Below are 23,586 nucleotides of genomic sequence, written 5' to 3'. Positions count from 1 at the left end.
TGGAACACCATTCCGTACACTAACTCTTGCTCCTCTTTCAGCCCTCGGCTCAGCTGTCTCCTCTTCCAGGAAGGCTTCCCTGATTTCCTAGGCCCAGTCCTCTGGGCTTCTTCCACCACAGCGGTGACAGTGGTCTATACTCCCCCTGAGGTCACTCTGGGCTGTCATGACTGGTGCTGTGTCTATCTGTCTCCATCACTGGACCGCAAGTTCCCTGAGGGAAGACCATGGGCTGACAGGTCACCAGCCCTTCTTGGGCAGGGCCGGAGGCAGACGAGATACGCAGTAAGCATCTACAGAATGAATGAGTGAATGGCAATAAGGACAGTAATATCCACAGCTAGCACTCATGATGAGGTTTCTAAGTGCCACTCTCTTTTAAGTGCTCTACATGGATGAAATAACCTTTATACAATCCCATTTATCATGGGGAAACTGAGGCCCACAGGGGGAAGCTACCACATGCCAAAGGTCACCCAGTGAGTAGGTGGCAGAGCCGGGGAGCAGACCCAGGCCTCCGCACCCAGAGCCTTTGCTAGTACTCTCCATCCCGAGGGCCTCTCCGCAAAAGGCCGGATGAGCCCGGCTAACAGGGGAAGCAGAGGGGTCCAGAGGGCAGGCCAGAGAAGAGATCATCCGGACCCCAGCCCCCAACCATTCCCACGCGGAGGGACAGGCGGACCCAGGATGATACCAGAGGCCCCTTTATCACTTACAGGTGCTCGGGGAAGACCCCGTACATGTCAAGGGCCTGTGACTGAATCCCATCTGGCGACCAGAGAAGCCAGCAGTGCCCTCCACGGACAGAAAACGCCCACTGTCGCATGAGGCAGTGGTTTCAACCCCCCCAGAGTGCTCTCCTGACACCCCACCAGGGCAGGGCTGCTTTCATCTGGCTACTGGGTGGGGGCAGCTCCGACCCACACTGGAGAACATTCCCAGGGGCACGGGACTTTGTTTATCCACCTGGAGAAACTTCAAAATATTGAGAGCAAGTGACAGCCAAGTGCTGGCAGTCCGGCACCATCACGCTCGGTTTTAAAAGCTGCAGAGCAATGTGGGAGCCGGGAACTGTGGGGGGCGGGGGACAGTGACGGGGAGCGAGGCACGCATACATGCAGGTGGGCACTGAGGGCTCGAACCAGGGCAGGAGTGTCTAAGGGGGGGTCCGTCAGGTGACTGTGTCCCCCTGGGGGCATCGGATATCTCGCACAAAAATAGAGGCGACAATTAAAAGGAAGAAAAGGGGGGCTGATTTTATTTGCCAAGGCTAGAAAGAGCACACGAAGGAGGGGGCTTTTGGGGTGCTGGTGATGCTTGTCTTCTTGATCTGGGTGGTCGTTAGATGGCATATGTTTGATCGTGATAATTATTCATGAAACCGAACAGGGAGTTACGTACATTCTCCACGCATGTCCTATTTGAGACTCGCGCGCAGCAAACACCAGGGGCAGCGATTGACAGCTGGGAGCTTAGTCTCTACGCACGTGCACCTTCAATCTCTCTCTTTTGAGCCCTCTCTATCTCTCAACACACACGCACGCACACACACCCGAAAGCTGTAAACTGCTACCATAATCAGAACAGCAGTCCTCCTTGGCCCCTTGCAGCTCTTGGCCTGTTTCCTGCCAGGGAGACAGGCCTGGAAGCAGCCGGCCCTGGAGCCCTCCGAGGCGGCCACAACTCCACGTCTCTCCACATCCCGGGCACTCTTGTGTCCTGTGGGAATCACACTCTTCAGGGAGCCTGTCTGGCCATGGGAACATACCTAGCCACGGTGTCCCTGCCCCCACCCGCCCTGGGGCACCAGCAGCCCGTTCACACAGAGTGGGAGGAGTTATTGAAGATTTAAAGCGCCCCCAAGGCAGGGGCAGCCCCTGGCTGGCTCATCTGGGTCAGATGCTGGAGACGCTACGGAGCGTTCTGTTTGGGCACCACGCTAAGGCCAAACAAGGCAGCAAGCAGGGTGCTGTGGACACCCCCAGGCTGCAGAGGAGGAGAGTAAGGCTCAGAGCGGGGAGGTGCCGGCCCAAGGTCACAGTGTGTATCAGAGCCAGGAGTCCGCGGTAGGTCGGACCCGGGCCCAATCCACTCACTAAACCGTGCTCTTCTCTCGCTCGTTCATGCGCTCCACGACTGTATTGTGCGCTCACTGTGTGCCAGGCACAGCTTCAGGCACTGGGGACAGAGCAGGAAATGAGAGAGCCCCCCCTTCCCCGAGCTGACATTCCCGTGGGGGAGAGGAGACAAAACCCAAGTCAACAAACGAGCATGCAACTATGCAACGAGAGGGAGAGGACAGAGAAGGGCCCCGAGGGGGCTGGCCCTGGAGCCACACCAGAGGGCCGTGAGGAAGCCACGTGGCGAGCCAGGGAAGCGCATTCAGGGTAGAGGGAAGGGCCACCGCAAAGGCCCAAGGACCGAAGCCGGCCTGACACGTGCCAGAATGTGCACGGAGGCCAGCGTGGCCAGAAGGGAAAAGTGGTGACGCTGAGGTCAAAGAGGCCTGCGCTAAATGCAGAGGACGAGTGGCTTGTAGAGCGCGCACCAGGCATCACGCCCTTTTCTGTACGGTCCCCGTCCGCCCGAGTCCTGACCACAGCCCTCCGGGGGAGCTGGCGCCCCCATCGCGTTCCAGAGGGGGAAGCGAGGCCAAGGACACAGCCAGGGTAGGAGGGTGGCTCCGTGCCTCAAGATAACCACCAGGCCAGCTGAAGCGGGCAGAGTCAAGGATGGGGCGGCTGGGGGGCAGAGAGGGCTCTCGGCCGGGGGCCCAGGAGCCCAGCAAAGCAGGAGCCCAAAGCTGTGCACACCTACGACAGACGGTTCGTGGAAGCTGGAGGCTAACACCCAGCCCCTGGCTCCCAGGCCCCCGCAGTTCCCGACCCTCGGTCCTCAGGCCCCTCTGCTCGATCTGGTACCAGTCTGACCACAAGCAAGGGAAGAATTTTTTTTTCCCACCTACTCAATTTTCTTAATTTAATGTAATTTATTTTATTTTATCTTACTTTAAGTTTTATTTTTTTCAGTAATTTTGACACCCCACGTGGGGCTCGAACTCACAACCCCAAGAGCAAGAGTAGCATGCTCCACTGATGGAGCCGGCCAGGCGCCCCCTAAATTTATTTTAAAAGTGACCCAGGCACTAATGTTGACCTGAAGTTCACACAGAGCACCACCGGGGAAAGAAACAGAACCCGAATATAATCAAGCCCCTACACCTAAGTCCCAATTTACAGGAAGCGCAGGGGACAGAGAAACAAGTCGAATGACACCACAAGGATTCATCGGCTGGATCCAGACTCTGGAAAACTCGAGGGGACAAAGGATGAGCGTCTTTGGCAGATACACAAGGCAAACAGCAAGCACACAAAAGCGCCGATGCGAGAAATCCTATAGACTATGGAAGACTTAAGGGACCTGTCAAGCAAACGCAAAGCGCAGACTTTGCCTGGATTCCAAATCAAACAAACACATTGAAAAAGGATGATAAGACAATTGGAGGGAAATGTGAGGATCTTAAGGAATCACCAGTTCTTTTTTTCCTGTGACAATAGTATTGTGGGGTTTGTTTTCTTGGACTCTTTAATCTCTTAGAGGAGAAAAATCTGAAAAATTGATGGCTCAAGTATATGAGGTATGGGAACTGCTTTGAAATAACCAGGGAGGTGGGGCTTGGGTTACAGATGAAAAAGCCTGGTCATCATTGGTAATTGCGGGACATCGGGGACAGTGACGGGGACAGGGGACGTGGGGAAGGCATGAGACCATTCTCCCGAGCATGAGTGACCACTTCCATTATACAAAGGTTTTAAACATTCTGCAAAAGGAAATGTGAACTGATCATAACAGCGAAGAATTACAGATCCCTCACCGGGTGAATCTTTGTTACTGAATCCAAACACATGTCCTGCCTCTAATAACTTTAACAGCGGTCACGGTCAAGGCGACCATAATGACATAACGATGGCAGCGCTGTGCTGAGCGTCACACACGCCACTGACTCACTCACTCCTCCCAGCTACCAGGGAGGCGGCAGGACCCCGTCTCCTCCTGCTCCAGATGTGGAAACCAAGGCTGAGAAATCTGGGGCTCCAGGCGTGGCCCGAGGCCACAGAGAGGCTGTGTCAGAGCTGGAGAGGCCCAATGGGGAGCCTCTGCCCCGAGGGGATGCGGGAGAGGTGGCCAGTGAGCCCAGGACTCATTCCCCCTCCTTCCCGTCGAATAAGAAAGCCTCCTACAACAGTCACATCTTAGCACGGGCCTCTGCCAAAATTAAACCTTCGGCCACCCCACGGGAGCCCGAAATGGTAACCGGCCACAGATGACACCAGCAGACTTTTGGGCCCACAGAAGGATCTTGGGTCACAGGCTCCGTCATGTCAGGGTCCGCCTGCCTGGGCAGTCCTCCCTCAAGGTCGCAAAGCCGGTCCCAGTACCCCCGAATGTCAGTGGGACGCGTGCCCCCCCGCCCCCCACTCCAGGTGCCAGGAGAAGCGAGGGAGGCTGGCAAGGTGACATCGGCATCCTTCCCATCCCCGTCCTGGGCCTGTGGGAACCATCTCCCTCTGTGGCTTCAGCGGGATCCTGGCTAACAGGGGAAGCCAGGGAAGCTTTGACCGGCGGAGGAGGGAAGCAGAAATTAAGGGCGGGAAAGAGGGAGAGAGACAGAAAGCAGAGACATGGAGAGAAAGAGGAGGAGAGGACGGAGACAGAGAAGGCGGCCTGCCAGGAGCCTGGAGGACCGAGGGATGGAAGGCAGGACAGCGGCAGAGGCTGCAGCGCCCATGGAAGCCTCTGGACCTCCGCGGCCTCGTCTGTAACTCGACTGTGTGCTTGTGGGGGTGACGTGGCTCAATCACGCTATGTCAGGAGCCTAGGAAAGTACCCCAAACACTGCAAAAGTGAACATATTTGCTATCATTTCTGGAGGCCAGTGGCTCTCATCCCAGCTAGTCACACTGGGAGCTTAAAGAAAAAAACCAAAAAACCCCCAAATAATGCTCAGACCCCATAGCCAGAGACTGGGATTCAAATGGTCTAGGCTTGGGGTACTGTATGGTTGCCCCCACCACGGGCAGGGGCAGGGGCAGTGCCCAGGAGGCCCCCTCTGCCCCTCTGCCCGCCCACCCTCCCCCACCTTGGGCCACTGGGAGTCTGGGGCCTGCTGAGGAATGCAAGGAATGAAGCCGGGCCTGGCACGGCCATCTCCGGGTCCCCTCCCCCTTCGAGAACTCCCAGGAGCCCATTCTGTGTCTGGTCCAGACGGAAGCCTCCCCTGGGAAGGCATCAGCTAGCACGAGGTCTCCCCGCCCTGAATCCCCCCTCCCAGCCTTCTCCTTGGAGCGCCAGGCCTGAACCCCTTCTCCTCTTGGGTCCCCTCCAACTCAAATGCTGGACCACAGAGCCCGGCCCAGGGGTCCCCTTCACTGAGCGCTTATCAGTGGTGGAGTGAGTGACCCTGACAGCCGACAAGGAGCCCACAGAGCTTATCACCTGCTTGGGTGGGCAGGGGTGACCTGAGAAGGCTTCCCAGAAGGGGTGACCTTTAGGTCAAGACACAAAGAACACACGAGAGGAGAGCACTTAACAAAGGTCAGGAAGGCTAAAGTGCAAGCAGACAGGGGCAGGGCCTGGTCCAGCAGGGGAGGGACCAGGTTGGGCCCTCTCTCAGGCAGTAGGGGACGTGGATGGATTTCAAGCAGAGAAGCGCCCCCCCCACCCCACCCCCCGCCCGCCGACCCCCATGTGCTGACTTCAGCCACACCTGCTGGTTCCCCGCCCCCCTGTCTTCTTTCATGGGGATGGAGAACACCAGCTGGCCCCCAGACAGTGCCAGGGGATCCCCCGGTCCTGCCACCCCCGTGGGGTAGGGCCGGGCCCTGGCTCCTTCCTGCCACGCTGTGAGGAGACCCTACCAGAGCTGCTTCCCGCAGCCCTGAGCCTGTTCCCCGATAATTAAACCGTAAGCTGATTAGTCAAGGAAAACCTTTAATTAGCCCTTGAAATCATTCAGGAAAATTACAACCTCCTCTCCGGGCACCCTGCCCACCCTCTGCCAGGGACTAGGAGTGGTGCCAGGGAGGAAGCAGGGTTGGGGGAGGAGGGCAGGGGGCTCCTGGCCCTAATGTGAGCCTTACCCGGCAAAGGCCAAACCTAGGATGCAAGGTGCCTCGTGGGAGGGGCAGGCACAGACTCCCCCGGCCACATCACAAACTACCTCAGAATAAATCCACCAAAAAGTGGGCAAGGACAGTGCTGCAAAAGTGTGGCACTCTCCTGAGACACATCAGAGAAGACAAATAAATGGAGAGATAGACCACATTCATGGACTGGGAGATTCAATGTCGTGTCTGTGTCTGTGACGAGATGCATGTCTAATATTTAAATAGAATTCAAAGAGCCAAGAATAGCCAAGACACTCTTGAAGAAGAACAAGTAGGAGTGCTTGCTCTCCCCAAGATCAAAACTTCTTATCAACGACAGAAATGAGGGCTGGGTGGTAGTATGCAGGAACAGGCCAGAAGAGCAAGAGAAAGGGACAAGGCATCCGGCAACAGACTCACTTACACAGACACATGATTTATGGTAAGAGTGACCGTGGAGAAAAGTCAGTCTGTTTTTAGTAAATGGTCCTTGGATGATGGGGGATCCAGGCAAAAAATATGAAACTGGATGCCTACCTCACACCACACACACACACACACACACACACACACACACAATTCCAGGACGAAGAAAGGTGAGAAGCAGAATTCTAAAACTCTAAAGGATATGAGTGATATATTTGACCATATTAAAATTAAGTGCTTCTGTTCATCAAAAGATACCATAAAGAAAGCAAAAAGACGAACAGCAGGCCGGGAGAATTATAGCATCTTCGAAACAAAGGCTCTCATCCAGAACCGAGGATTTAACTCGAAGAAGTAACAAATAAAAATGCAGACAGCCAGATGGGAAATAGGCAAGTGACATGAATGGGCTCTTCACAAGAGAGGAGCTCCAGACGTTCCAGGGGACAGGTGAAAAGCTGCTCCACCTGACAGGCCACCAGGGAAATGCAAATCCGCACCTGGAGGAGCTAAGGCCAGATCTGCTCAGCACCAGTTTGCAGGATGGGCTAGCACTCACCACGGGTGCCACCCTTCCCCTCCCCGTCTGTGAAATGGGCCGAATGGTCATAGCCACCTTCTGGGGTCCCTGGAAGGACTGAGCAGACGCAGGGGAGTGCTACGCGGGGCCCTGGGCTTGGCACAGAGCAGACCTTCAGTTAGTTTTCCCTATTAATCAGCCTAAGGAACACTCACTCCCCAGACCCGAGGTCATTTCAGGCCTTCCCCTGCCTCGGAGCAGGGATGCCCCAGAAGGCTGAGAGTCCAAGAGACAGACGCTAAATGGGTAGCAACTAGAGCTGTTTATCCACCAACCGTTGGGTCCCTGGAGGCCACAAAGGGCCGGCACTCCAGAGTATATGCAGGAGAGAAACGAAAATAATCACGTTCATGTTTGTACCCCAGGCACTGTTAGGAGCAGAGCTTCAGAGATGCCCTAGAACACCTGAGTGGCCTCAATTCTAGAGAAGAACAAGCGAGACGTGGAGAGGCCCCGAGTGGCCATCTGCGTTCCAATCCAGACCGACCACAGAACCGAGAGGGATGTGAGCCACCCTTCGGTTCCTCAGAGGTCCCCGCGCTCTCCTCTCCCCTCCCCTCCCTCAGCCAACTCCTGCTCCCCCTTCCAGTGGCATTCCCTCCTCACTCAGGGCAGATCCCCCACCATGCACTGCGGCAGGGTGTACTCAGGGCTTATCATTCCCTCCACCCCTCACATTCGGTCCGCCAGCGTTTACTGAGCCACCCCGGTACACACACATCAAGCTGGGGTTACAGCAAGGAACACAGTAAGGGTCCCCCGCCACCACCCCCCAACCCATGAAGCCAAGTTATGAGAGGCAGGGAGGACAAGAAGCCAACTGACCCACAAATCATAGTGTAATATAAGTAGTAATGATGAGTGCCACAAAGAAACTCAAGCCTGGGAAGGTGGAAGAGGGAAAGAGTGGCAGGTCCCAGACGAAGCGCGTGAACCAAAGGCCCTGAGGCAGGACCCGGCCTGGAATGCTCCAGGAACAGCATGGCAGGAGAGGAGTGGAAGCTCGCAGGAAAGCTGGGCCAGGATCTCATGACCACCCCCACCCCCCCCAGAGATGAAGCCACAGGAGGGTCCCCAGCAGGGCGGTGATGCGATCTGACCCCAGCTCCCTCTAGCTTCATGTGAGGACAGACTGCGGGGGGGGGGGGGGGGGGCACGGGGAAGTGGGGAGTGGGGAGGCGGTCCAGGCGGGAGACGAGGGTGGCTTAAGTAGGGGCTGCCACGGAGGAAGAGTGAAAGGTGCCAGGTTCTGCTCTGCGGGTAGAGCAGGTGGCCTTCCCGCCATCGTGACTGTGAAGGAAGGAGACGAGAGGAGTCAGGATGCCACCAGACTCCTGGCCCGATCGATCGATCGATCGAGAGGATGGATGGGGCGCCTGTTAATGAGACAGGGTCATGGCGGGGGGCCGGGGGGGAGATGGGGGCTTGGGAGTCCGACTTATTTTAAAGTCTGCGTGTGGATCTGGGACCAGGGTCTGGGTCTCCTGCCTGACGGAGCTCACAAAGGGCCTCCCGTGGGGCCAGGGCTAGCTTCCCTGGAGAATTCCCTGGAGAAATGTGTGCACGCCCGCCCGCATGCCCGGGGCAGACGTGTTCAAGGGCGTTGACACGCACACAGCAGGAGACAGAGATCAGCTCTGGGTTGTTCTCACACTAGAAGAGTACACAGCAACGAGGGGGGACGAACTATGGACATGCTCAACCACGGGGCTGGACCCCACAGACCAGGGATGAAAGAAGCCGGCCGCTAACAAGACGTGCGGGGGGACTCCATTTCTGTGAAGTTCAAAAGCACGCAAGGTGGCATTCTGTAATTCAGAGATGCATGCCTGGCAGGGACTCTCCAGAAAGGCAGGGACACGGTGACCCCCAAGGTCAGGGGAGTGATCGCTACCGGGGTCATGATGGTGACGGGGGCGCTCCTAGGGTGCAGAGTTCGGTCTTCCCCCAAGTGTGGAGAAGTGTTTGTTCATCTCATAATGATGTTAAACTGACACGTGCACTTAGGCCCATTTCCAGAGGCACGTTACGCTTTGCAATTACTAAAGGTTTAAAAGTAGAAGAATCATAAATGTACGTAACTATATATACACAGCACGGCATCTCAGAGTCAGATCATCTGGGGCCAGGCTGCTGTGGAAGATTCGGGGGAAGGCCCCCGTGGGCAGCAGAGGAGGGGTCCCCAGGGAGGGAGGAGGCAGAAGTGCCTGGGGGGGTCCTCACCTGAGGGAGATATGCTGAAGAGCCCTGCCTTCCGGCCATGTCCTACTTTCTCCCCATTCCTCGCGAGGACCGTGGAGGGGAAGGGAGGGGAGGGCAGGAGGGGAGCAGGAGGAGGGCGGGAGGAGGCCCAGGATAGCAGGCTGCTTCCCGTCGTGTGGGAGTGGCTGGAACCAGCCTGGGGAAGCCAGGCCCAAACGCAGCACAATGCTGCTTTATCGGGAGTTTCCAGGGCCAGGCTGGGCACCTGGGGGTGGAAGCGGGGAGGGCCTGGGAGGGAGCGCGCTGTCTGGGGACCCCGCCCGGCGCCCCCACCTGTCAGGCTGCTCCCCTCCAAAGCCCGGAAGGAAGACACAATGGAGGGGGGGCCTTCTAATCCCTCAGGCTTAGTCTGGGGGTGGTGGCAGAGGGAGTGACCCCAGGCAAGTCTCCCAGGTTCACAATCTCCTCCCCTATGAAAGGGGAATCATAGTTAACACCTACATCTTGGGGTGCTGGGGGCGTCCAATGAGTTAGCTCACAGGAAGCACTAGAACGAGGCCTGTTAATAGTAATGATACAGAACAAGGCTAAGAGTATCGGCAGGAGCAGCTAACAGTCTCTGAGCACTTACTATGCATTTTGCTTGATGATGATGCAGTTATAGCCTCAAAACAACCCTGAGGAGGCACCGTTATCATCTCCACTATGTAGATAAAGACACCAAAGCACAGAGCAGTTAAGGGACTCGTCTGGGACCACACAGCAGGTAGTGGTGAGGCTGGCCCCAGAGCCCAAGCCCTCCGCCTCCACGGTGTCACACAAGTTAGGAGCTCCAGATTGGAGCCACGCAGGCCTGGGTTCCAGGCCTGGAGCTGCCCCTTACTTGCTGAGGGATTTCCAGCCCGTGCCTCGGTTTCTCCTTCTCAGGGAAAGTAAAAAATACCACAGATAGACAGCTCCCGGGAAAGGAAGCCCAGGTGGCTTTCAACAAACACAAAGATGCTCCACTTTACTCACTTTAAAATCAGAACCACGGCGAGAACCTTAGCTGACTGGCAAAGGCCAAGGCGTCAGCTACCAGCCCAAGCACAGGGCCAGCACGTGAGAAAGCCCCGGGGGCCATCAGACACCGGGCTGGGGCGCAAACAGGCTCACGCTCTCGGGCAGGCCTGCACGTTACTGGCCGAGCTACCGGGGCGCACATCTCAGACCCCCGAGCCCACGTCCAGAGCTGTGCCCAGAGCTGCGCTCCCATGCGCGTGCGGCCCTGTTCCGAGGAGGGACAGACCCGAAGGGCCTGAAGAGCCATCAGCGAGAACACACGTGGGTCAGGGATGGCACACAGCCACAGAAAGCACAAGGAAGCATTTCCGGGTCCAGACACAGAACTGAAGAGTGAAACCTGCAAGGCCGCGTCCCGTTGTGTGGGAGTGGGAACGCAAGGCTGAGAACGCAAACGTGGGACGTCGGCTCCATCTGGGTAGAAACAAAAGGGGGCAGAACACATGCAGGGACACATATCCTAAGACAGAAGAGACGCCGGGAACAATGGCTGTCTCGGGGAAGGGGACGGACGGCCAGGCTGGGAAAGGGATTTCCTCGTGGCTGTATACCCTTCTGTGCTGTGCGCGATGATTATTTAGGGGAATAGGTAATGCGTGCGCACGGAGCAAAAAATGTGCCTTCCTGAAATGAAAATGCTGGAAAAGAGAAATGAGGTTAATAGCACTTCCTGCTCCGGGTCTCTGGGCAGAGCCACCGTGCCGATGCTCACCCAGCACACATCTGGCGTCTGGCGGGCTGCGAGCTGCGGGTGAGTCCAGGATCACTAGAGGCTGGGAGCCCGCGAAGGGGAGGCTGCAGCCCAGAGGGGACAGGGCGTGAGGAAGGAAACGGAAATTGTTAAAATTGTTGAATTATAAATTGTTACAAGCTTACTGTGTGCCAGGCCACTCGGGGAGCTCTTCACCGCATGATCTACGATCCTCCCAACAGCCCATTTAACAGGTGAGGAATGTGAGGCCCATGGAGGCTCCGGTTCTTCCCCAGGGGCCCCAGCTAGGGGGTCGGGGACCAGTGTGGACTGCGTGGCCCCCGCAGAGAAGTCGCCATTGCCCCTGAGGATGGCGGCAGCACCCGGGGAAAGGCAGGGCAGGACCAGAGGGCCCCGGGACACAGGCTGCCGTGAGTGGTAGCTTCTGTCACATCTGCTGTCACCGGCTCCCCTGGGACCTGGGAAAGCTCCCCTCTGACCCTCCTTGCCCCCCCCCGCCCCCGACACCTTCCTGTGGGCCCAGGCATCTGGCAGAAAACAAGCCCCAGCCCCGGAAAGGGTGGCGGGGGCGGGAAGGGTCCCATTTCCCTGGCCGTGACTTGGAAGGAGGCTGCTTCCTGCTGGCAGCAACTGTGGCCGCCTGGCTCGGGTGATGGGATAAACAGCTGCTGGGGACACCCCGACCAGCGTCTGGCCAGGAAGTCTGGTTTATTGCAGGCCAGCAGGACAAGGAGGGGTGAGGCCATGGAGAAGAAAGAGAAGGGGTTGTGGGGGGCCCTGAGGGAGGTAGGGACCCAGTGCCCAGAAATACCCCAGGTTGAACTGACCTCCAAGGAGCTTCCACCTAAAGAGGAGCCTGGGTAAGAACCAACTGGCCAGGAAGTGGCCTTGTCTTATCCAAACCACTTCCAAATCACTGGAGGGCAGCCACCGCAGGTGGTGACTCTATAGTCCGAAGGCCTGGAGTTCAAGTCCTACCTCTGCCACTCACCTGCCGTGTAACCTTAGGCACGTCACGTACCTCTGTGGGACTCAGTTTTCTCATCTCTGAAATGGGGATAACAACAGTACCTACCTTGTAGGTTGTTGTGGAGATCAAATGGGTTAATACGGGTGAAGTAAGGGCACCTGGGTGGTGCAGTCGGTTAAGCGGCCCACTCTCGATTTTGGCTCAGGTCAAGATCTTGGGGTCGTGAGACTGAGTCTCATATTGGGCGTGGGGCCTGCTTAAGATTCTCTCTCTCCCTCTCCCTCTGGCCCTCACCCCCACGTATGCACATGCTCTCTCTCAAATAAAAATAAAATCTTTAAAAAATATATATGGGTGAAGTCCTCACAATCTTGGCAGCACACAGATCCCTCCTCCATCGTGGGCCCCCTCATCCTATCCACCCTCATCTCCTGCTTGGACCCTTACAGCAGCCTCCCTGTGGTCTCCCTGCTGCTGCACCCCAGGATCCACTCCCCACAGGGCAACATGAGTAATCCTTATTAAAGGGAAATAGATGTTGCTTAAAGCCTTCCAATGAGTCCCCGTTACACACTGAATGCAATCCACACTCCTTACCTCCGCCTCTCAGCCTCTGGTACCTCTGCCACATCGTCCCCACCTTCCTGATCTTGCTGCCTCCTCTGCCACTTGGGCCTCCTTGATGGGACCTGACCATCCCAAGCTCATTCGGACGTCAGGACCTTTGCACTTCCCGTACCCACTACCCGCTCTATTCTTTCCACCTCCTTTCTTAGGCCTGGCTCACTCTTTCTCATCGGTCAGATGTCTCCTCCAGAAAGCCCTCACTGACTTCCCAGGCTGGTCAGGGGCCTCCTTTGGATTCCTACAGTCCCTGTGCCTCCCGTATCCTAGCCCTGATGCTTCTCTTTGTGCTTCCTCATCCCAGCGCTGACACTCTGGGCTGTCACTGTCTCGGGATGGGTCTGTCTTCCTTTGTATACTAAAATCCATGCAGGCAGGGCTAGGGCTGTGTGGGTCGCCAGTGGGACCAGTGGTCACACACAAAGAGTGTAACAAGGCTCTGTCCCTCCCTTTCCACACTTCACCTCCTTCCTGCCCCCTTCCTGAGGAGGTTCAAGTCAGTACAGTCTCCTTTCCCACCGTCAGCCCTGAGAGATGCCTCCCAAGGAGAGCTGGATCAAAGCTGTGGTCACTGTCCTGAATGTCCTAGAGGGCGAAAGCCTAGGTGTGGGGGCTCAGTGGGTGTCAGGCCCCCGCTAGGCCCATCATGTGAACCATCTCCCCAGCTGTTCCCAGTCAGCCCAGGGGGCCATAAACCCATCATCTCATGGCTGAGTAAAGCACTTCAGCAAGAGCCACAAACTTGCCCCAAAGCAGGACATGGAGTGAAGGGAACCCTCAAGCCCTGTGGGAAAGCAGACTGGTACAACTGCTTAGGAGAACAGTTTGGAAGGCCCAGCATGTCCACGGTGAGCCACAAGCCCAAGAGAGACTCTGGCCAGAGTAGACAAGGAAACGTGTTCTAGAATGTTCGATTCGGTGTTGTCACTGTCCCAGTGGGAAACCACCCCAATGTTCACCAACAGGTGAACAGGTGCCACTCCTATGTGGCACAATCACAAGAAGAAACACTCACAGCAGAGACAACGAATCCTAGAGTCACACACACGTCCTTGCAGAGAGAAACGCAAACTCGAATGTTGAGCAGAAAAGAGCAGGTTGTTCACCGGGATGTCACTTACATCAGCCGTCAAACTGTAAAACAGTGGTGGTCCAGCCTGGTGGCCACTGGAACCACATACTGAGGCCCGCCCCACCCCCAACCAAATGAATCCAAGTCAGACTCTCCGAGGCTGGCTTGGGCCTCGGCAGTTTTGAAAGCTCTCCGGGTGACTGCAGCGGGGAGCCGGGATCCAGAGCTGCGGCTCTATAATCTGTGATACATTCAAGGGTAGTAACAGTAGGAAGACCTGCAGAGAGACGCTAACCACCAAATCCGGTGCTGGGGCAAGGAGCTGGCAGAGAGGCTGGGGAGGGAGGGGGGCACTGAACGCCATCCACCCTGCGAGTCCCGTCCCAGGCCGGATGCTGGAGGCGTGGGGGTTCTATTAATTGAAGGCTTTACTTTTCCCCCTAATCTAAAATGTATCCTAAGGAACAAAACTGGAGAGTTAAGAAATCACTTGCCTAAGGTCCCACAGCTGGGGACAGGGTAGGGACCTGAATTCGGGTCTCCGATGCCAAAGCCCTAGCCCTCCTTATCTGCGCCAAGCCGGGGATGCTGAGCAAGCTGGAACCACGAGGGCAGGAGGTTGGGCCGGCCTCACAGGACTGCCTGGCAGTGTGCCCACCCGGTGACCCTGCCAGAGCCGGAAGGGGGTGGCGTGGCTGCCTGAGAGAAGCAGGAGGCAGGTGGAGAGGGGCCCTCCTCCATCTCTGAGGTCCTCCCCAGGTGGCGGCGGCAGCAGGACTAATGCCAACACAGCACGGAGCCAGGGCCGGGGCCACGCGCTTTCTGCTCTGCGCCCCCCCAGCCATGCCATGAGGTGGTCACTATCATTTCCATTTTGCAGAGGAAGAAACGGAGGCCCAGGAAGTTAAGCGACTCACCCACGGTCTCACAGCCCATGAGTGATGGAGCTGGGTCTGCACCAGTCCCCAGTGCTGCTCCACAGCCCCTGATCCACTGCACCCTAGGGGTCCAGATGCAGCAGTCTATCGCTGGCTGGGGGTCTGGTTCCAGTCTGCTCCCACCAAGGGACACCGAGAGCCCCTGGAAGCCCAGGGGTTCTGCGTCTTGTCCGCTGGGGCAGTCCCAGCACCGAGCACAGTGTCCAACGTTCAGCCACCAACCACCAAGCACCCTCCACCGGCCACGCAGTGCTTCAGGGGGGATTCAGGGAAGGAACAACATGGAGAAATTCCATGCCGTGTGGGGCCCACATTCTTTGGGGGAGGGGCAGACAACACAGGGTGCCCTGACAAACAAGATAAGCACAGAGCAAAGGCCTGGGGAGAAAACCAGATAGGGAGATAAAGAGTGTGTGAGGGACAGTGAGAGGCAGGTGGTGCTGGTAGGGCTGCACGTGGGTGACCGTGAGTAAGGGGGGGAGGGGCAGGGAAAGGATTCCAGGCAGAGGGAACAGGAAGGTCAAAGACCTGGAGGGTGGCATATGCCTACAGAGTTGAAGAAGAGCAAACAGGCCGGTGGGGTTGGAGCTTGAGAAGGGACCGGGAGAGCCGTAGGAAATGAGGTGGGAGCCATCTGGGACCACCATGAGAGCTCGGGGTTTTAAGTACAGAGAACACTAGGCTTTGTACTGGATCCCACTCAGGGACACCCTCCCCAGTCAGAAACCCATCAGACTCACTTGGACTCTGGGCCACCCACAAACACCCCACTCCCATAGATCCATGAGAACTTCTCTTCCCAGATCACACCCTTCCAGGGAGCCCAGAGACAATCCATTCCAGTCCAAGGAGTGGCTTGGCCTTGCCCAGCCACCTGCTTCCAGGAACAGTCTTCAACAATCTACAATGTAACAACTGGGGGCAGGAGCTCTGGAATCAGTCAGACCCAGCTTGGAAACTGCCTCTGTTACTCAGCAGATGCTACCCGAGCCTCAGTTTTCCTGTCTGTAAAGTGGGTCTACTCAGTACCCACTTCACAAGCTTATGGTATAATGAAACAAGACCGCTGAGCACAGTGTTAGCCCTCATTAAATATTAGTCAAAACTGTGATTATTTGAGAGGCAATAGAGCATAGTACATCTCTGGGCGCAGAACTCGAGTCTGAATCCCAACCCCACAACTTAGTCATTAGATGATCCTGGGCAGATCACCTGGGCTCTTAATAACAGTGCCAACCCCATAAGGTTGTAGTGAGGATTAAATATATGGAAAGCATCTAAATGACCTGGCACATAGTGATTTATGAGTGTTTGCTACTATTTTCACTATTTGTGGGAGGAGGCTCCCCTTTACCTGGCCAGGAAGCACCTCTGATCTCTCTCTCGGGCATCCCTCCCGTCCTCCCCAACAATGTCTCCCACTAAGGTTTTAACTATTGACCCTCAGGTACATCATCTGTCGGATTCTGACCTTTGCCCCCACCCCACATTTGATCCCTTAAAAAGGTGCCCCCCAACCTAAAGCTCATGCATCTGATCCGCTGGTTGCTGCCGTAAACCTCCAAACCACCGCCCCCAGGGTTGTGATCTCCGACTCTGGTAAGCGCACCCTCCCTTCAAATGATTAATTTTGACCCCCATTTTTTGACACTCGCCCCGACCCCCTCGAACGGGCCCCACTTCAAATTTCGAACTTTGTGGTCCCCTTCGCCACGCCTCCTTCGCTAGTTTGACCTCTGACCTCCTCTACACCACCCTCCCCAGCAGCACTGACTCCCGACCTCTCCGAGGCGACCCTTCCCTCCTCGAGTGAACTTTGACCCCAACGGCCCCGCCCCCTACTTGCGTAAAAGCTCTCCCACCGCCATCGCCCGGCCCACCCCAATCCCCTGGCCTGACCGCTGATCCTACCGGCTCGGCGCTGCGGTCGCTCGCGGCCTAGCTGCTCGACCCGGAATTCTGAACCCTCACACCGCCCTCAGCTCTCTTGCGCCGCCGCCACCGCGGCCACTGCCGCCGCCATGTTAAATCCCCAACGAACATCCGGGGCTTTCCCCCTTCGCCGCCCACCAGTCCCCATAGCAACGGGGCTGACCGGGCAGGGGGCAGGGCCCGCTCAGGGGCGGAGCTGGGCCATTGGCAGAGCCCGCTCCAGCCTCTGATTGGTGCAGATTGTCCAATTGGAGACCTTCGGGCAGAAAATGCCAAGCGGGGATTGGAAAATTTGGAAAGCGTGCGGAGAAGCTGGCTCCCCGCCCAATCGGGTTCTTAAAGGGGAAAGGACTATACTCGTGTAAAAGTCCCACCTTACACCAAATCACGGTTACGTGCCACACACCTGGCCAAATGCTTTCCTTGCATTGTCTCACTAAATACTAAAACCCCATCGTATTATTAATACCCATTTTACAGATAAAGAAACTGAGGCTCAAAGGGGTGAACTAGCTGCCTCAGAATTACAGGAAGTAGGTAATGAGTTTTGAGTCTGTCTGAGTCCAGGAACTTGACCTGCAACCAAGACACTATTTGATCTTAATCTTTTCTGTAAGTTTTTAAAAAGTAATTAATTTATAAAAAAAAAAAAAAAAGGAAAATACCCAAAAACAACAATAACGAAATCCATAAACGAAACCCGGACATCCTCTCCTATGATTTCACTCGCTGGGCCCCAGCTACCTTGCTCTTCCAGAAAAAATATCCGGAGCTCTTCCTCCTTAAGGTCTTTTCATTGGCTGTTCCTTCTATCTGGGATAGACCCTTCCCTCAGACATCCTCAGGGCTCCCTTACTCAAATATCACCTTATCAGTGAGCTTATTCCTTCCCACCCTAACTAAAGCAGCCAATATCCATCTTGCATGCTACTAAGCCCCTCCCCTTATCTGCTTTTTCCTATTTTCCTGCTCTAATCACCTTCTAACAAACTAGATGATCAGCTAATTGTAGTTAGCTTTTTGGTTGTTTACTGAAATGTCAGCTCCAGGAGAGCAAGGATTTTTATCTGTTTTGTTCACTGTGCGTGCCCGATGCCCTTGCACTATTGGCAAGTAGATGCTCAATAAACATTTGTTGAATGGATGGTTGGATGAGTCCTAATTTCAACCCCTCAGAGATACTCTTAAATGCTAAGTGCATCCCTCTCCACCTCCCTGCCCCTGCACAGTGTCTAACACATAGTAGCCATGGGGGAACCAATGAATGAATGATTGCATGATGAGTCATTTTTTTCTGTACATTTACCTACCTCTTTTGTTTTTAACAGAATCAGAGGCACACGTTTATAAAGAATTTTATATGTTTCTAAAAACAAGTTTGGAAATATCACCAGTATCATTCCACATCATTTTCTTCCAGAACATTAGTTTTAATGGTTGCATGGATGCCATTCTATCCATGAACTCTAATCTGTTTAACCACCCTTTCTTGTTGAACATCTAAGCGGTGATAAATATTTTGCTATTATAAATAATACCTCCCTCCCATACAAATTCAAGCAGTTAAATATTTGTGCACATCTCTAATCATTTCCTTTAAATAGATTACCACAAATGGAACTCCTGGGTCAAAGGAAATGTACAACTTTAAGATTTAATAATAGTAACAGTTTCCATGCATGGAGCTAAGCTGTGTAATTTTAACAACAGGGCCTATGATTATTCCGGCTTCGCAGAGGAAGCAGAAGCTTGGAGAAGTAACTTTATTTGCTCAAAGTTGCACAAGCTAATGGGGCAGAGCCAGGGCACATCCCTGGTTTTGACACCCAGGCAAGGCTCGCTAACTGCCCTCTGCTGCCTCCCCGCGGCCTGGAACACACATTGCCGAATTGTGCTACAAGGATCCAATTCACACTCCCACCAGTGTTCAAAGGGAACATGCAATTTAAAGTATCATCGCCAGCATTAAACGTTCTTGTTTTGGTTTTTGTGCTCTTTTGAAATCTTATGCCTCACAGAGTCTCCATTTTTTTAAAAAAGCAAGTCTAGTAGCTGAGATGACAGCACTTTATCCAGGTCGCAGTGATGGGAGGAGGGCCAGGTGCAGTCTTTACCTCTTTAATGCTCCGCACAAATTGCAGGGTATTAGGCTCTAGAAGCCACCTTTGGGGAAGCCTCCTTGGAACTTACCTGGGGATCTCAGTCAGAGATCAGACCTAGAACAAGCCCAGAGGTAGATCTGCTCCAAGGGCTTCCTCAGGATGGGCAATTAGGCCCTCCTACTTCAGGGCTCTGAGAGAGAAAATCAACCCCAAAAGAGCCTCCTACAGAGGGCTTCCTGGAGGAGGTGGTAAGGAGGCGATCTCCAATAGATGGAAACAGGTGAGGAGGGTGAGGAGGGTGAGGAGGATTTGACCTCATAAAAATGATAAATTTCAGTACATCAAGGGAAAAGATAAGCAGCAATATATAGATGGCAGGCAATGCTTTGTGTCCTTCATATGTAAAGAGCATTTACAAATCAATAAGAAAGGTGAACATACAACAGAAAAACAGGCAAAGGACATGAACAAAAATTTAAAGTACAGACAAAGGATAAGAAAGAAATGGAATCCCCAAATAAGAAATTAATGAAGTGGATATTAAATTATTAAACAGATCCTTTTTATTTTTTTGGTCTCTCAGAAAAAAAAATATTTTTAAAGATTTTTATTTATTTGAGAGAGAGAGCATGAGCAGGAGAGGCAGAGGGAGAGGGAGAAAGAATCTAAAGCAGACTCCGAGCTGAACACACAGTCCCATGTGGGGCTCGATCTCACAACCCTGAGATCACGACCTGAGCCAAAACCAAGAGTTGCATGCTTAACCAACTGCGCCAGGTGCCCCAGAAAAATTTTTTTTTATATAATAATCAGTACTGATGAGAATATAAGATAACAGCCACTCTCATACCCCACGTGTAGGACTATGATCTGGGGCAGAATTTTGGTGATATCCATCAAGAGACTTAACAATGCTGTCAACCCTTTGATACAGCAATTCCACTTCTAGGAATTGTTCTCTTATTTTTTAAGATTTTTAAAAAGAGATTTTATTTATTTATTTTTCAAGATTTTATTTACTTATTTGTCAGAGAGTGGGAGAGCACACACAAGCAAGGGAGCAGCCGGCAGAAGGAGAAGCAGGCTCCAGCCTGAGCAGGGAGCCCGATGCAGGACTTGATCCCGGGATTCCAGGATTACGACCTGAGCCGAAGGCAGGCGCTTAACCTATTGAGCCACCCAGGCGTCCTTATTTATTTATTTCACAGAGAGAGAGAGAGAGAACACAAGCAGGGAGAACGGCAGGCAGAGGGAGAGGGAAAAGCAGTCTCCCTGCTCAATCCCAGGACATGGGGCTCTGTCCCAGGACCCCAGGATCATGACCCGAGCCAAAGGCAGATGCTTAACCAGCTGAGCCACCCAGGCACCCCTTTTTTAAGATTTGTATTTATTTATTTGAGAGTGAGAGAGAGCACGAGCAGGGGAGGGGCAGAGGGAGAGGGACAAGCGGACTCCCCGCTGAGTGCAGAGCCCTTCACGGGGCTCTGACCTGAGCTGAAGTCAGATGCTTAACTGACTGAGCCACCCAGGCACCCCTAGGAATTGTTCTTAAAAGGAAAAAAAGACATAGACAAAAGCGTATATGTGAGTGTGTAGGTGAACAACACGGGTTTGAACTGCATTAGTCCACTAATAAGCAGATTTTTTTCAATAAATTCAGTACAGTACTATAAATGTGTTTTCTCTTCTCCATGATTTTCTTTCTTTTTTTTTTTTAAGATTTTATTTATTTATTTATTTGAGATAGAGCGAGAGTGAGAGAGAGAGAGCATAAGCAGGGGGAGCCACGGGCAGAGGGAAAAGCAGAAGCAGGCTCTCCATGAGCCGGGAGCCCGACCCAGGGCTCGATCCCAGGACTCCAAGATCATGACCTGAGCCAAAGGCAGATGCTCAACCAACTGAGCCACCCAGGCGCCCCTCCATGATTTTCTTAATAACATCTTCTTTTCTCCAGCTTACTTTATTGTAAGAGTACAGTCTATAATACATATAACATATAAAATATGCATTAATTGACTGTTTATGTTATCAGTTAGACTTCTGGTCACACAAGGCTATTAGTAGTTAAGTTTTGGGGGAGTCAAAAGTTATACTTGGGTTTTTGACTGTGCAGGGGTGGGAACCCCACATTGTTCAAGGGTCAACTGTATTCATCCTTAGTGTTATTTCAGTAAGATTTTTTAAAATCACCATTGTTTTACTATTGTTACCATTGTTACACCATTTACTATTGTTACCATTGTTATATTACCTCATTGTTTTTAAATTATTGATGTATCACACCATACCTCACGATTTCCCTATTGTTGCATGTTTAGATTGCTTCCAATTTTTTTTTCCCTGCTTGCTACACCAGACTCTCTCTGAACACTTTACCTACGTGATCTTTTCTAATCCTCGCCACTTCTCTGTAAGATGGGATCCTTAGCCCCATTTCCCAGATGAGGAAACTGAGACACGGGAGGAGGGTGGGAAGTGAAACAAAGTCCCACCACTTGTAAGCAGCTTTGCTGGAATTTTAACTAGGAGTTCTGACTTCAAAGCTGATGCTCTTAAAGACTGCTCAAATTCAGGGGGGCCTGGGGGGCTCAGTCAGTTGAGCATTCGACTCTTGGTTTCGGCTCAGGTCATGATCTTGGGGTTGTAAGATTGAGCCCCGCGTCAGGCTCAGTGCTCAGTGGGGAGTCTGCTTGAAATTCTCTCTCTCCCTTTGCCTCTGCCCTCCCCACCTTTCTCCAAAATAAATAAATCTTAAAAAAAAAAAAAAAGAAAAAGAGACTGCCCAGATTCACTGAATAAATATATTGGTCGAATGCCATCCGTGTGCTAAGCCTGTCGATAATGACAACTGCAAACATTTATTGAAGATTTTCTATATAGCAGGTCCTGTGCTAAGCACTTTACATATGCTACCTCATTTTTTTAAAAGATTTTATTTATTTATTTATTTGAGAGAGAGAGCTCAAGCAGGGGGAGGGGCAGAGGGAGAGGGAGACAGAAAATCTCAAGCAGACTCCCCATTGGGCACAGAGCCTGAAGCTGCTGGATCCCACAACCCTGAGACCATGACTCAAGCCAACATCAAGTGTCAGACGCCTCAACTGACTGAGCCACCCAGGCACCCCTATACTACCTCATTTAATCCCCATAACCACCCTATGCACTATTGTTAGTCCCGTTCTACAAGTGTGCAAACAGAGAAACAGAGAGGTTAAGTAACTTCTCCAAAGTCACACAGGCAGCCTGGTTTCAAGGTCTAGGCTTCTAACCATTTCTCTTCTTTTTCAGAGAACAAATGCTACAAATGAACAAAAACAAGATAGCTAATAAACACATGAATAAATAAATAATATAAAATAAGGTGATGAGCAGAGCTTGAAACGGGTCACAGAATATAGCTACGCAGCCATAAAAAGAATGTGGAAGAGGCAGGACCCAGTGATCCCACTCCTAGGTATTTACTCCAGAGAAATGAAAACATATATTCCCACAAGGACCTGTACATGAATGTTCATAAAGCTTGTTTTTTTGGTTTTGGGGTTTTCTTTTTTTATAGCACCTTTTTTCATAATCACCAGAAACTTGAAACAACCCAAAATGTCCATCAACTAGTGAACAGATAAATAGATTGCAGGATATCCATTCCATGGAACACTACACGGCATAAAACGGAAGGAATTATTGATAAGTGGGACATCATGGATGAATTGCAAATGTATTAAGCTGAGTGAAAGAAGCCAGTCTCCTGTGGTTCCATTCCTAGCATTCTGGGAAAGGTAAATCTAATCTACAGTGACAGAGGGCAGATTAGTTGTTGCCTGAAGCTGGGGACAGAGGGGAGGATGCACAGTAAAGGAGACAGGAGGGAAACCCTGGGGTGATGGAAATATTCCATGTCTTGATTGTGGTGGTGGTTTCATGGCAATATACATGGGTCAAAACTCATAAAATTATACACTTTAAAAGGGTCCAGGTAATTGTATTAAATGGAGTTATATTTAAAAGTTTTAAAAAAGATTTTTATTTATTTGAGAGAGAGAGAGAGCGGGGGGAGGGACGGAGGGAAAAGGAGAAGCAGACTCCCTGCTGAGTGGGGAGCCCTATGCAGGATTCGATCCTAGGACCCCGAGATCATGACCTGAGCCGAAGGCAGACGCTTAACCGACTGAGCCACCCAGGCGCCCCTATTTAAAAGTTTTTTAAATGCAGTAGAATAAATATGGACTTTAGTTAATAATACTGTGTCAATATCAGATAAAGGGCTAGTATCCAAAATCTATAAAGAACTCATCAAACTCAACACCAAAAGAACAAAGAATCCAATCAAGAAATGGGCAGAAGACATGAACAGACATTTTTCCAAAGAAGACATCCAAACGGCCAACAGACACATGAAAAAGTGTTCAATATCGCTCGGCATCAGGGAAATCCAAATCAAAACCTCAATGAGATACCACCTCACACCAGTCAGAATGGCTAAAATTAACAAGTCAGGAAATGACAGATGTTGGCGGGGATGCGGAGAAAGGGGAACCCTCCTACACTGTTGGTGGGAATGCAAGCTGGTGCAGCCACTCTGGAAAACAGTATGGAGGTTCCTCAAAAAGTTGAAAATAGAGCTACCATACGATCCAGCAATTGCACTACTGGGTATTTACCCCAAAGATACAAAAGTAGGGACCCGAAAGGCTACGTGCACCCCGATGTTTATAGCAGCAATGTCCACAATAGCCAAACTGTGGAAAGAGCCAAGATGTCCATCAACAGATGAATGGATAAAGAAGATGTGGTATATATATGCAATGGAATATTATGCAGCC

At 52.7% G+C, this 23,586-nt stretch overlaps 1 protein-coding gene across 2 annotated transcripts in view; it reads right to left on the bottom strand.

Annotated features, from left to right (window-relative positions):
* The window catches only part of PAK4 (p21 (RAC1) activated kinase 4), a 42,782-nt gene extending 26,010 nt beyond the window's left edge, over positions 1 to 16,772 (bottom strand). For both annotated transcript variants that reach the window (XM_032390576.1, XM_032390578.1), the window contains exon 1: positions 16,644 to 16,772. The gene's annotated coding sequence lies outside the window, so the exon portion shown is untranslated. The remainder of the gene's footprint in view (positions 1 to 16,643) is intronic.
* Positions 16,773 to 23,586: the final 6,814 nt, after the last annotated feature.

The sequence above is a fragment of the Phoca vitulina genome, unplaced genomic scaffold (assembly GCF_004348235.1).
Source record: "Phoca vitulina isolate PV1807 unplaced genomic scaffold, GSC_HSeal_1.0 scaffold58, whole genome shotgun sequence".
Taxonomy (NCBI): domain Eukaryota; kingdom Metazoa; phylum Chordata; class Mammalia; order Carnivora; family Phocidae; genus Phoca; species Phoca vitulina.
Note: the sequence above shows the minus strand (reverse complement) of the source record. Positions and strands in the feature narration are given on the sequence as shown.